This window comes from Triticum aestivum, chromosome 3B (assembly GCF_018294505.1).
Source record: "Triticum aestivum cultivar Chinese Spring chromosome 3B, IWGSC CS RefSeq v2.1, whole genome shotgun sequence".
In the NCBI taxonomy this organism is placed as follows: domain Eukaryota; kingdom Viridiplantae; phylum Streptophyta; class Magnoliopsida; order Poales; family Poaceae; genus Triticum; species Triticum aestivum.
In genome coordinates, this window is record NC_057801.1 from 265395733 (window position 1) to 265410379 (window position 14647).

Genomic DNA, 14647 nt, shown 5'->3' on the forward strand with positions numbered 1-14647 from the left:
GCGAAAGCGTAAATCCAGAGAAGGATGTACATGGGTCGGTACGGCACGAGGAGGAAGTTTTTAAGCTTGTTTTGTTGCATGAAATTCAGAAGGTAACTCTTCATGCACCACCTCCCTTCCTCATTTTTTAGGTTTTCCTCATTCACGAGATAAGGATCGGCTATGGCAATATCGAAAATATTCTTGCTTCTTACCTCAGTGGCTCAAAAAAGGTCTTTTACATCTGTGTCCCTAACTCGAACACACTACTCACATTTGCCCCTAATTCGAAAGCCTGCTCAAAAATGTCCCTCCGCCGTTAGGTGCCCTTACAGAAATGCCCTTCCGTTCCGTTTCCGTCCGGTCAAAGGGGTTTGACCGTCTACGGGGCGTTTGTTGGACATTTTGCCCTTGCCTCCATTTGCCACTTACATGTGGGACCCAGTCAGAAAAAATAAAAAGGAAAAACTCTCCCTCTCACCCTCTCTCACACACACTTACATGTGGGCCCCAAACAAAATAGATAAATAAAAAAATCTCTCCCACCTCTCTCCCCTGCCTCACGAACTCTTTGAACTAATAAAAATATATAAAAAAAACTTTCTCTCACGACCTCTCTCTCCCCCTTACATGTGGGCCACAGGAGGCTTGCGTGGCTTGGCCGATGATGGCCATCGCCGGCGAGGGGCGGCGCACCCGCGGGTGAGCAACAAGGGGCGGACGCAGCAGTAGTCGCAGCTGCCATACCATGATGAATCAAGTGCGCAGGCAAGGGGCGGCGCACCTGCTAGCCCTCCTGTTCTATTAGAGAACAAACAATGTCCAGATCTCGCCGCCGTTGACGCAGTTCATTGTTTTCGTGGCAAGAGTCGATCCCAAGCCTCAAAAGCATGTCCATTAGCTTCTTATATTCCTATAGAGTCTTCCCTATGGATGAAATCAACAGAGGTGTCGTAAATCGTTGAATTGGTCTTCGTCTTCTCCGCCTCTGATGTCGTGCTGCCGCGCCTCGATCTCCTCGTCTAGGCCACCCGGACGCTCTCTGTTGGCTTCCTAGTAAATCTGTGATGCTTCTACACCTACTAGATCCGTCGCCGCCGAGGATTACATCCCCGAGCAGTCGACCCACAAACAGCCGCTCTCTCCCTAGCGCCACCGCTCGCCGCGGCAAGCTGTTGTCGTTGCCCCGGTCGTTGATCATCCCACATCTTGCTGTTGTGCTTCCTGACCACGCCGGCGTGCTTGCACCTCCCCATACCCCCTCCGGCGTGTTCCCGCACCATCCAGTAGGACGCCGACGAGCTCGCACACTCGCTGGAGTACAGTGTAATTAGATTAGGGCCAGATCCTATTAGTTCTGACTAAGCTAGACACTAACCAGCGGGTCCTCCTATCTAAATCCAATAAATATTGTTCAACAAATAATTAAAGTATGACAAGTGGGCCTATGCATATTTTCTAGGACATTTTTTTGTTTCTTTTTCTTGGCCCCCACATGTAAGTGAGAGATAGAGGGGTGAGAGAAAGCGTTTTTTCTTTTTATTTTTTCTCTAAGCGGGTCCCACATGTAAGTGGCACATGGAGGCAGGGGTAAAATGTCCAGGAAACGTCTCGTAGACGGTCAAAGGCCTTTGACCTAACGGAAATAGCACAGAAGGGCATTTTTATAAGATCACCTAACGGCAGAGGGACAAATTTGAGCAGGCTTTGAAATTAGGGGCAAATCTGAGTAGGTGGTTCGAGTTAGGGACAGAAATGCAAATGGCCCCTCGAAAAAACACCCATATCCTAATTAGGCAAGTTTCAAGACTATAGAATCTGAACATATAGAAGATCTCTTTGAAATCTACATATATTTTGTCCCTACTGAATTTTTCAAAGAAAGTATATCCCTTTGGCACCTTCGAAGTGTAATGTGTTGGGTTAATGATGGATCCTTGCTTATTATTGGCTAGCTCTAATTCCACAATTTTGTCATGTAGAATCTTCATCTCGAGACTTAGTTGCTCGTACACTTTGTCTGGTAGCATTCTCTGACCTGGAATATAGACAGGTGATTTCGGGTTGTCAGCACATTGTTCATATGCCAAGGACTTCTTCGGTGCCTTATTTACTGGTGGTCTACCATTTGCACGTGTGTCGACCTTATGTTTTGCCTTAGTATTTCTTTTCGCAGCCTTTAGATGCGTGTTTCTTTTTTTCACCGGTTGGATGGAAACGGGCGGATAAGACATCGCTTCTTGGGCCACCACATTCTTCATTGTTGTTGGGGTAAACTTTGGTTTTTTGCAAGGTTGCGTCTCGGGATGGGCGGCGTCTCCTCATCTGCAGCATAATTAGGATTTTGTGATTCTTCAAGCATGTGTTCTTCCTACACATCCTTAGCCAATATAGGGTTGCAAAGACCTAGTGGAGATGTGGATGTTGGGATATGGTGATGGTCTTGCAATGTCGGGGATGGTCGGAGACGGTGTTATGTTTGGGGATGGCTTTTCCATTATGATATGCATTGCAGCCTTGCAGGCCACTTGAGGTAACCAGCAAAGCATTCCGAAAGGGGATGCGGCTCATCACCCTCTTCCATAATGTTCTGTGGCAGAATCAAATTGTGGTATTGTGGGAACACCCTATGGAAATAAACCTTCTGCACGTTCTCATCTAATTTGATATTGTGCATGACATTTACTGTAAACACTCTAGCTTTTGCAACCTCCAACAAGTCGCCACTAGTACTCACTCTAGCTAGGAGAGTGCAAGGATTTTCTTCCTCCAACGAATGTGGTGGCCCACCATGACCATGCATGACATTAATGACCGAGGGGCTTCTGATCTTTGTGGGAGCAAGGGTCGGTGGTGTATCCATCATTTCTGTCATATTTGTCGAACCTTTAGACTGAATATGCTTCTGAACCTCTGCTAGAAAATCACATAAGACTTCCTTTAACCTTTCATTGATTATCTGATCTGTTTTTCTTTGTCCCTTCTTTCTTTTTTCGACTTAGTCATCCTTTTCTTGGAGGGATAGTAGGCATCCCAGAAAGTACTGCCAGCGCTGAGCTTACGGCCTCGTGTGGGCTCTCTCTTCCTTTGGAGGGCGTACATAATTGGTTCGGATGACCACCTTGGGGCATCCTGCGACTCTTCAGAGCTTGGTGTGTTTTGGGTAAATTCGCCTGCATGAACAAACTAATATCCTTTAGAAACTGCTCCTAAACATACACTGGTGCATGTCGGTCCTAAACAAATGGTTTTTTTTACCCCTTTTTGCAACGGCATTTGGAACCGTCGCCAAGTGAGTGTGTGCGATAGGGTGTCCTTCCCACACGACCCAGAAATCGTCGGGGATAGGCCCTCCTGGGACCCAGGTTGGGGCCGTCTGCGATCAGGCGAGGCATCGAAACCCAATCATTTCCGTAGGTATGTACATCTCACACGGTGAATCCCAGAAATCATTGCCGTAGGTATGTACATCCCACACAGTAATCTAAGAAAATCATTTCTGTAGGTATGTACATCCCACACGGTGAATCCTAAAAAAACATTTCCGTTCATATGTATATCACACACAGTCAATCCAAGGAATACGTTTCCGTTCTTATGTACATCCCATACAGTCAATCCAGGGAAAATGTTTCCGTTCGGACGTAAATCCCACACAGTTTTATGTGTAGGCTCATGTATGAAAGGTGTAACTATCACACACGGTCTTCCTTGGTTAACTGTTTGCTTTTATCAACTATATCACACATGATTTGATCAAGAAAACTATGTGGCATTGGGCTATCCATCGCAACCACTTTTACTGCTAGAACCGTTCGCAAAGGTCCATAACACATTTAGCAGGTTTATTAGTTTACAATTAATAATTCCAGTATTACGCAAATTCACATTTCATATTGAACAGTTGTTTGCCAATTTCATATCAGGCACATAAATATATTATAACATCACAGTACGGTAGCTACATGAAAACAACACAGTACAACACATAGCTAGTTCAAATTCATAAGAACAATATATTCATTTCCCTAATCGAGATCATCCAGGCTCGTCTTATCCACCTCTGCTTTCAGTTTAGTAAGAACCCTTTTGCACAGGCCAACTGGGAAAGTGCATCCTCCTTCACCAACAGCATCTTAGAAAAGTCTTTTTTTTAAATCTGAGCTCATTCTCCACCTTCAACTTTTTATCCCGCATCTTGAAATATGCTTCAGCGTTGACAAGACTTTCTCTAAGCCTAGTTGTTTTCACTTCCTCATACATGCTCCAGAGCTTTGTTAGGCACATCTTCAAAGACTGTGGCCACCCTTGATCAACCCACTCCAAGTAAGAACACTTCCGTTCATCCTATAACATTTAAAACTAGATCAGTAACAATTGTAGGGGAAATGGGTTTATAGCAACATAGAAAATCATCAATGCTTATTTTGAAAACTGAAGAAACATGTTAATTATGACATATCTTCTCAGAAAGATCAATGTGCAAATGAAATAATTGGTATTGAGACAACAACCAAATTCTGGAACATCAGAAGCTATAATTAACTACAACGATGCTACAAGTTCTTACTCATGTACAATAAATAACAAATTGAACATTTTATGAGGAAGGTAAATATAACTGCAACAACATAGCGGCAGTGTTTGGATGACAGCAAATTGATACTAACAGGTGTGTATGTGCACAAATTTAGTAACATAGAACTAATAGCACTAAGGCCGTCCACTATGTATGCCAAAACTGGTGTAAAGACAATTGTTGCTAAACCTCGCCCCGGTGCCCTGAACTGGCGAGCCGATACAGCGAAAAAAAATCAGGGACCCGGACTCCGGAGCACGTAGTTGCTCTGATGCCCAGTTCCTTCGTGCCATAAATATTTAGTATTTTACTGCTTGGCTGCTTGGATGTGTGGACCAAAGTTGGCTGCACAAACTGCTGAAGTGGTTCCAAATAATTTTCTAATGGCACCGCTGATGAGATGGCAACAATTTAAGATACTAGGTACAAACTATGAACTGTCTTAGGATGCGTTTGGTTGAAGGTGTGGTATGAATGGGTTGGGACAGTGACAGTGTCTGAATCACATCTAACAAATGATTTGTAACAACGGAAGAGGGTCTAACCTTCTCTGCACATGCCAGAAACTTCCTCCCAGTGTCCACAGAATCAAACGCAAGTAGCTTCACGCATGGAGATTGATGGTGACAACGAGCATATAGATCTTCAGCCACCCCGCTCCATTCGCTACCACTGATAGTCTTAGGGAGCTACAAGAGGAAGAAACGACTCAAATCGACCTCCAGGTAAAAATCCTTCATTCCAAGTCATAGCCCGAGAGAGAGAGAGAGAAGAGAGGCATACCCAGGTGGTGAAGGAGTAGTCTCCAGAGGAGGAACCGCTAGAGATGTCTTTGAAGAAGACCATGGCAACCCCGGCGGTAGGATGCGAGACGGCGAGAGCGAGGAAGCGGCTATAGTTTAGCAAGGAAGGAAGGAAGGAGGAAACAGGGGAAATGTGACTTGTGGTCGGGGAGAAAAGGGGGTGGGGAAGGGGGGAAGGGGGTCAGGGGTAGATATTTTGGCGGCAGGACAAAATTTTGGAAATGTGGAGGGAAACTTTGCGCGCGGTGCCGCCGGACCATTCACTTTGAACGATTGTGTGCATCTGTTGTGGAATTAACACGTTAGATGTCCTAGTGAGAGGACTTAGTCGTGGAGCCATCGCAACGAGATTAGCTTAAAGGGGTTAAACCGGACAAAGGACATGGGGAGTTTATACTGGTTCGGCCCCTTGCGGTGAAGGTAAAAACCTATGATCCAGTTGTGGTGGAATTGATGGGGTCTCGATGAGCAGGGAGCGAATCCGCTTTACCTATCTCTCAAGTTGTTGTTTCTTGTTCTTGAACCGCCGCCGGGTCGTCCCTTTATATACACAGGTTGACACTCAGCGGTTTACAGAATACCGAGGCCGGTTCATACATGTGTCCGGCTTGGTTTCTTATCTTTCCCTAACTTACAACACAAGTTACATATCTCATGGCGGTTTATGTCTATGGGCCCTAATCCGCCCTTGGGCTCTAGGCCTCTAAGCTTCAATAGTAAAGCGCCATACTCCCTGTCTTCATGGGCTTCAATACGGATGAACATAACCCATCCTTCCTGGGCGGTTTATACTCAGTAGTTATATCCCCAACATTAGGCCCCAGATTGATTTGAACCTGTTCATGTCAATCTTCAATCCTTAGAAAAAACTCCTTGATCTTCAAAGAATCTTGTAAACCGTCATGACATCATTTCCGTATGCACTTGGTAAACCGCCGTGACGTCATCTTTTAAGATTGTAATAAATCACCATGACGTCATCCCTATATAAAAAGCCTGTAAATACATCCCTTTTCATTAATGATCCTCCGAAAACCAAGGCGACAGTTGTGTCAGATATCCATTTTTTGGTTCCTCAATTCCCGCGCCTATCACTTATTCCTTCGCCTTATAAATATGGCCAAGGGTCATTCTTTCCTTTCCCCTTCGTGCCCCTTCACCTCATCGTCTTCCTCGCATCGCCTTAGAGCTTCGAGCGCAGCCCCGCCGTCGACCTTCGCTTCCGCACCACCAACGGCCGCTGCATCAACCTGATCGGACCAGAGAAACGCGATGCCTCCTCCGCTATTCAGTAGCGTCAGTAAGTAATTCTCTTCTCATATAACAGATCTGCATTAGGGTTTCCGCCGTTCATCAGCGTTCTTCACCGTTCCTCGCTTTCTTCTTTTAGATCGCGTAGTTTGATCTGAATCTGATAGTAAAGGCGAGCAACAGTAGTTTAGCATCCCTTTCCAATCACAGTAGATACCCTTCTCTGCACAAGATCCCAACTGAGTATATGTGTTCCTCTGCTATCGCGATTTTAGGTTTAAAATTTATCTCCCTTTTAGAACTGCGTAGATCCAAAATTACAACACCAACTTGTGAAATCTGTTTGTACAACACTTAGGAATTTTTCAGATCTGTAACTTCCACACCATTGTAGGCGGTTTATACTTTTAGAAAATGATAACTCACCAGGTACCATTAGCCCTCTTTTTAAACCGCCAATTCATCCGTAATATAAAACTCCGGGTTATCATGCGCACAAGTTTCAATTTGTTTTTTCCTGTCTTTTAAACCGGATTAACTGCATCAGTCAAAATCTTAAACCGGCCTTGTTCCTCTTTCCCAGCTTCCTGTTCAAATGGCCAAAACGTTTTATGCTTGCAATTGGGTCCCTTCCCGGGTTACTGAAGAGCAACTGACTGGGTATGTTGTGACTGGAGCTTTAGCGAGCAAAGAAACCATCCACTGGAGAGTCCCCGGTTTAGAAAATCCTCCTGAGCCTCAGAATGATGAAGTGATTGTTTTTACTGATCATGTGAATCGAGGGTTCAGCCCTCCCGGATCAAAAAATTTCTGTGATGTGCTTGCCAGCTTCCAACTCCATCCTCAAGATATTGGACCAAACTCTGTGTCCAATATTTGCGATTTCCAAGTGTTTTGTGAGGCCTATCTTCAGGAAGAGCCCACAGTTGAATTGTTCAGAGATTTCTTTTATTTGAACTGTCGCACAGAATTCACACACGGACCCAACACTGAGCTTGGTGGGATGGCAATTCAGAAGAGGAGAGATGTTAATTTCTCCCACGCCAAGATTCACAGTCACCCCTAGGACTGGAATCAGACTTGGTTTTATTGTAAAGACACATCTCCAACTGGCGAAAATCCTCTGCCAGGTTGCCGCCCTCATCGTCTTAGCAATACTCATCCGTTCCCTCGGAGACTGACTGCCAAGGAATGGTCCAACTATGCACCACAACTCTCAAAACTCAGAGCCTTTATGGCAAACGGTTTAACCGGTGTTGACTTCGTTCGCTGCTGGATATCTTGGAGCGTTCTGCCTTTAAGTCGGTGCCCCGATTTAATGTGTGAGTACACGGGGGACTTAAAAGATCCTCAACGTCATATTGATATTTAGCTAACAGAGGATGAAGTTACTAAAGCTATTAAGAAAATACTGAATGAACCGGAAGCTGTCTGTAGTCAAGTAGGGCTTAGTCCCTTCTGCACTTCCAGTAAACCGCCAGCTATAAGAATTGCTTCCTTTTTATCTTAATCCGTCCTTTCTTAAATATTCCTTTATAATTCATTATCCATCTGTGCAGGGTGATGATCCGTTCTGGAAGAAGAAATCACAAGATAAACCGGCCAAGCCCCAGGATAAACCGACAAGAGCACCCCGCAGCAAGACTAAGGCTATAAAGAAGCCGGCAAAGAAGAAAACCGCCGAACCCTCTGATTTGCCCAATGATGAAGAGCTTGATGACCCGGACCCAGAGGTAGAATTAGATTCTCTTGGTTCTTTTTTCATACACCTCATTGACAATGATTATTATCAGGATGATGCGGAAGCTAGCCACGCTGGTGATGCAGAGGTAATTGTTCTATCCTCCGATTCAAATCATGTGCCAATACCAAAACTTCGTCGAGCAGTCCGGAAAGTAAAACGTTGACATCCTCTTGCTCATTTGGATCTGCACTTTTCTTTGAAGACACAACAGCAAGAAGCTCGTCGCACAACCCGGCACAGTGGTCAAGTGGTTACCTCTTCCGGTTTACCATATTCCCCGGTTCGCAAGCGTCGTCAAGAGATCTCTTGCACTTCTAATACACTTTATCCCAAGGCGGGTTACTTCCGATATCCTCTTAATCTGTCTGATTCCAATTATCAGGGAACTTCCAATTCATCCTCCGGCGATTCATCAACCACACAGATGCCTCCACTCAAGACCGTTCCTGGGTAAGCATAGTAGACTTAGATTTTATGCCTCGCACCGGTTTATTGTACTAACCTCTGTATTTGTTCTTTTTAGTGCCAAAGCTAGACTTAGCAAAAAAGACAAGCTGACTACACCGACTGATGATAATCTGGCCACTGAACCGGAGAGGACCTCAGAGGCTCCTGATAAAAATGATGATATTGCTCTGGATGAACCGGTACCTCAGGGTCAGGATACTTTTGTTGATCCGCCAGAAATGAATTCAACAAGCCAATATGTTGATCCACCAAGCCCAGCTGCCAATCCACCAAGCCCGGTAATAACACCTGTTAAACCACCAAGCCCAGACAAGACTGTTGATGGCATGACAGAGGATGTTGTAATTACTGGATTTGGTCATACTTCTCCTGGCAACCCTGTCGCTTTATCCAAGCACTGTGTCAAGGAAGAATTTTCTGTTGCGGACAAGGGCAAGTGGAAAACTGATTTGTCAAGCTATGCCCACCTCTCTGCTCAGGACATCCACTCTGGATATCTGAACTGTTTGTATACCAGCCGTGATTATGAAGCCGGTTTAGTAAACCTGATGAAAGAGCGATATGAGGTAAGTATCTGTTCCCTTGAATAACTTCTTTTTCCTTATATCCTTCTTCAATTGTCAACTCTAGTAGCCCCCAAGGGCCGGTTCATCAATATGAATGTGAACGGGGACTTATAGTAGGAGAAGATTGGATTTTGCTTGTGCAGCCCCTATAAACCGGTTTATACTGTTAGGATAATCCGGATTATACATCAGAATTCCTTTCAGTCATTAACATGATCCAGTTCATGCAGTAAAACTTGATAACCTTGAATTGATCCGATATGCATTAGCCCCAAGTGCCAAGTATATAACTTGTTGTATGCTTGGGACTTAAAATATCATTTGAGAAAAAAACATTCCGCATTAGCCCCCAAGTGCCAAGTGTATAACTTGTTATGTGCTTGGGACTTTGAAAAAGTATCACCAACTTATTGTCTGTCTTTTGCAGGCTGACTTGACCAACAAAGATTCTCAAATCGCCGATCTCCAGGAAAATATCAAGTCCCAGCAAGCCGAAACTTCAAAAGCCAAAGATGAGTTGAAGGGCGCTTTAACAACCATGGAGCAATTGAAGGATGGCTTCAAAGGCGAGCGGGCAGACTGGAAGACTAAAAAAGCCACTTTGCTGAAACGGGCGAAGGATGCTGAAGCAACACTTAAACTGGCGGCGGAAGAGCTGACTGGTTTGAAACGGCAGATCAACACTATGACTTGTGCCATCTTTGGTAAGTAGCCTTGTAATGAACCATACTTAATCATCCTTGAAACCGCTGGTTTAACAATAATATTGTAACCATTGCAGGTAGCCATGTTGCCCATCTCGGTTCAGATATGCACAAGAAATTGAAGGCTGCCTATACCTTGATAGAGCAGTTATATACTGGCGCTCAACGGGTCATCTGCACAGCCTCGTACAATAAACCGCCAACATTAATCAAGGATACATTGGCCAAACTATCCATGACACCTACCCAGCTAGAAGAGGTGAAGAGATCTGCTGCAAGGGCTGGCGCTTTATCTGCACTAACTCGAGCTAAGGATTGGATAGCTGATCTTGATCCGGAAGACATTGGAAATGGCTATCCTAGCCAAAAAGAAGACGGGTCGGAGTTTGACAATGATGCCCTTAAAGCCTTGACAAAAGAGATGCGCCCGCTTGCAAGTAGATTGGCCGAAGAGACTGATTTGTCTTTCGACCGGTCCATCTATGACGCAGACAATAGACGGATCGATGCATCGGCTTATGAAGCCCAAAATCTAATCCCGCCAATCCGTAAGCACACTTATGCCCCTGATGTTGAACCGTCAGATCTTATAAGCGATGAAGCTGTCTTCTGAGCTTTGTCTGGAATTGATTGGGCAACCATTGACTTCCAGCCAGTGGGTGGGGAGGCGGAGGTTGAACCGGCGCAAGATGATCCGCAACCTTCTCATCAAGCTGAAGAAGAATCATAATCCGGAAGCCAGTTTATCGTTTGTGCACTGTCCTCTGTACGAGAAACAATTATCCTTTTGGGCAGTTAAAACGCCTTGTAATAGGCTAGCTTAAAACACTTGGTCTGCTATGCCATCATGTATAGCTTGAAACACTTGGTCTGCTATGCCATCGTGCATAGCTTGAAACACTTGGTCTGCTATGCCATCATGCATAGCCACTTTCCTGAGACTGTCAATTTGTCATGATATGCAATGTTTGCTTATGATCTTTAACAGTTTTATGCAATCCTGTTTTCTGCATGTGATCAACTTAAAATTGCCCTGGCGGTTTACCGTCGTACGGGTTATGATACCTAATATAAAGCCAGAGTTTTATAACCAAGGCTGTAAAACAATGAAATATGAAATATATCATACCTGTGATATTGAATCACATCGTTGGTGTACCAACTTCTTTGTAGTAAGGGTGATAACCCAAATCTTGAGTGTTAATAAATCCACCATGCTGTGCTGGTTTATAATAAGCCATGCCGGGTTATGATAAACACCGGATGATCATATTGGCGACTTATAGTCAATGCCAGACCGGGTTAATAAGCACCGGTTTAAGATTGGTTGTGTACTAAGAACTGATAGTTGAAAGCCACGCCGGATTAACAAACACCGGGTTATATTGATGACTTATAGTCAGGCCGGGTCAATAGACACCGGTTTATCTCAAAACCTTATCAAAGGATAAAAAACTTGGAAAACAAAGCAAATGAAAACTTGTAGTCGAGGCTTTTCAAGGGTTGCCAGGCCCAAATTCGAGGCTTTTCATGGGCTGCCAGGCCGCTGAGTTAAACCATTTTACAAAGCCTTTTAAGATGGACCTCACATTAACCAATCGTCATTTTAACTTTGACAAGTTCAGGGTCTGTATAAGATTGACTTGTCAAACGTTCGACGGGTCATACCAGGATTACCTGGACGGAGTGGCTTACTTGATGAAGGCATGTTAACCTAGGGTTTTAGGTGAATACACCTGGCTTCCAAGCCTGGCTTGATAGCCTATTAAAAGGGTCCTTTCAAACTCTTTGTTGTTGTGCACAAAGAGCCCCCAAGTAACATTTTGAGCTATGCTCAATGGGTACCTATGTTTGAGCTGTGCGTGGCAACAGACTCTCTTTGATCCCTTGGGTGTGAAGCCCCCAAGCTATGTTGTGGCTTTATAAGCCGGTTTAATGGGTAATCAGAACTCCGCTTTATAAGCATAAGCCCCTATGTAACCAACAGGATATAAGATGAAATGGCAGAGGCCCCGCTTTAGCAAGGATGCCAGTTTATTTATTGATCATAATATGTACATTGTCAAAAATATATACATAGTAGGAGCCTATGGCTCAGGTGTAGTATGGCCGAAGATGAGCTATATTCCACGGCCGGCGAGTCTCCTCCTCTGACTTGCGTGAGTCTTTGTGCTCTCGAACATCGCTGAGGTAGTATGACCCGTTGTTCAGATTCTTGCTGACCACAAAGGGCCCTTCCCAAGGTGGGGATAACTTGTGCATATCCGTCTGATCCTGGATAAGCCGGAGCACTAAGTCGCCGTCCTGAAAAGCTTTAGTTTTAACCCGGCGGCTGTGATAATGCCGCAGGTCTTGCTGATAAATCGCCGAACAAGCTGCCACAATATCCCGTTGTTCATCTAATAAGCTGCCGTAGATCACTTGGAAGAACCGCTTCTGCTCCGTAAACCATGAAGAAGGGTGTGTAACCCGTAGATCTATTGGGGGTGGTGTTAATGCTCCATAAAACGGAAGGCAACTCCTCCACCCAACAACCCGGTGTCCGCTGCAAAGGGACCATAAGCCGGGGCTTGATACCCTTTAAGATTTCTTGATTAGCTCTCTCCGCTTGTCCATTAGACTGGGGTGGGCTACTGATGACACATCAAGCCGGATGTGCTCACGTTGACAGAACTCTTCCATAGCACCCTTGGAGAGATTCATGCCATCATCTATGATAATTCTATGTGGAAAACCAAAGCGGAAGATCACTTTTTTCATGAAGTGAACCGCCGTGGCTGCATCACACTTGCTTACTGGCTCTGCCTCTACCCACTTGGTGAATTTGTCAACCGCTACCAGAAGGTGGGTCTTCTTATCCTTGGACCTCTTAAAAGGCCCAACCATATCTAGCCCCAAGTTGCAAACGGCTAGGTGATTGGAATCATCCTCAATTCCTGGGCCGGAACATGAGCTCGGCGTGAAAACTTCTGACAGCCATCACACTTTCTGACCAGATCCTCCGCATCAGCATGAGCTGTTAACCAATAAAAACCGTGCCGGAAGGCCTTAGCTACCAAGGATTTTGAACCGACATGATGACCACAATCTCCTTCGTGTATTTCACACAAGATCTCATAGCCTTATTCAGGAGAAACATGACGCTGAAACGCCCCTGAGACACTGCAATGATGTAACTCGCCATTGACAATAGTCATGGACTTGGACCGCCGGATTATCTGCCTCGCCGAAATTTCGTCCTTCGGTAACTCACCTCAGGTCATGTACGCCAGGTATGGCACTGTCCAATCAGGGATAGCATGAAGAACCACCACCAATTGAGTCTCCGGGTCGGGAATAGCCAGATCATCCTCCGTTGGTATTTTGACCGATGGATTATGCGAAACGTCAAGAAAAACATTGGGTGGCACCGGTTTATGCTGGGAACCGAGCCGACGTAAAGCGTCTGCCGCTTCATTCTTGCACCGATTAATATGCTCGACCTGGTAACCCTTGAAATAACCGGCAATGATATCCACCTCACGCCGATAAGCCGCCATAAGCAAATCCTTGGAGTCCCACGTACCGGATACTTGCTGAGCCACTAAATCGGAGTCGCCAAAGCAATGTACCTAGATTAAGTTCATCTCCTTAGCCATCCGAAGACCGTGGAGCAAGGCTTCATACTCAGCTGCATTGTTAGTACATGGAAACATTAAGCGGAGAACATAACAAAATTTGTCACCTCGAGGGGAAGTAAGAACCACTCCAGCCCCTGAGCCCTCCAATTGTCTGGATCCATCGAAGTGAATAGTCCAGTATGTGTTATCCGGTTTATCCTCCGGTGCCTACAACTCTGTCCAGTCGTTGATGAAATCCACGAGCGCTTGGGACTTGATGGCAGTGCGAGGCGTATACTTTAACCCGTGAGGCCCAAACTCAATAGCCCACTTAGCAACCCGGCCAGTCACTTCTCTGTTCTGAATGATATCTCCCAATGGAGCGGAACTGACCACAGTGATGGGATGGCCTTGAAAGTATTGCTTAAGCTTCCGGCTTGCCATGAACACTCCATACACCAGCTTCTGCCAATGGGGATATCTCTGTTTGGACTCGATAAGTACCTCACTGATATAATAAACCGGCCGTTGAACCGGATACTCCTTACCAGCGTCCTTGCGCTCCACCACAATAGCCACACTGACGGCTCGGGCGTTAGCAGCCATGTATAATAGTAATGGTTCCTTATAAATGGGGGTAGCAAGGACGGGCGGTTCGGCCAACTGCTTCTTTAGATCCTCAAATGCCACATTAGCAGCATCACTCCAGACAAAATTGTCTGTTTTCTTCATCACCTGATACAGAGGGAGCGCCTTCTCCCCCAACCGGCTGATAAACCAGCTTAATGCTGCAATGCGACCCGCCAGTCATTGAACGTCAATGATACACGCTGGTTTAGCCAGGGACGTAATAGCCTTGATCTTTTCCGGATTAGCTTCAATACCCCTATTGGACACCAGAAAACCCAAGAGCTTGCCAGCTGGTACACCAAAAACACACTTGGCCGGATTAAG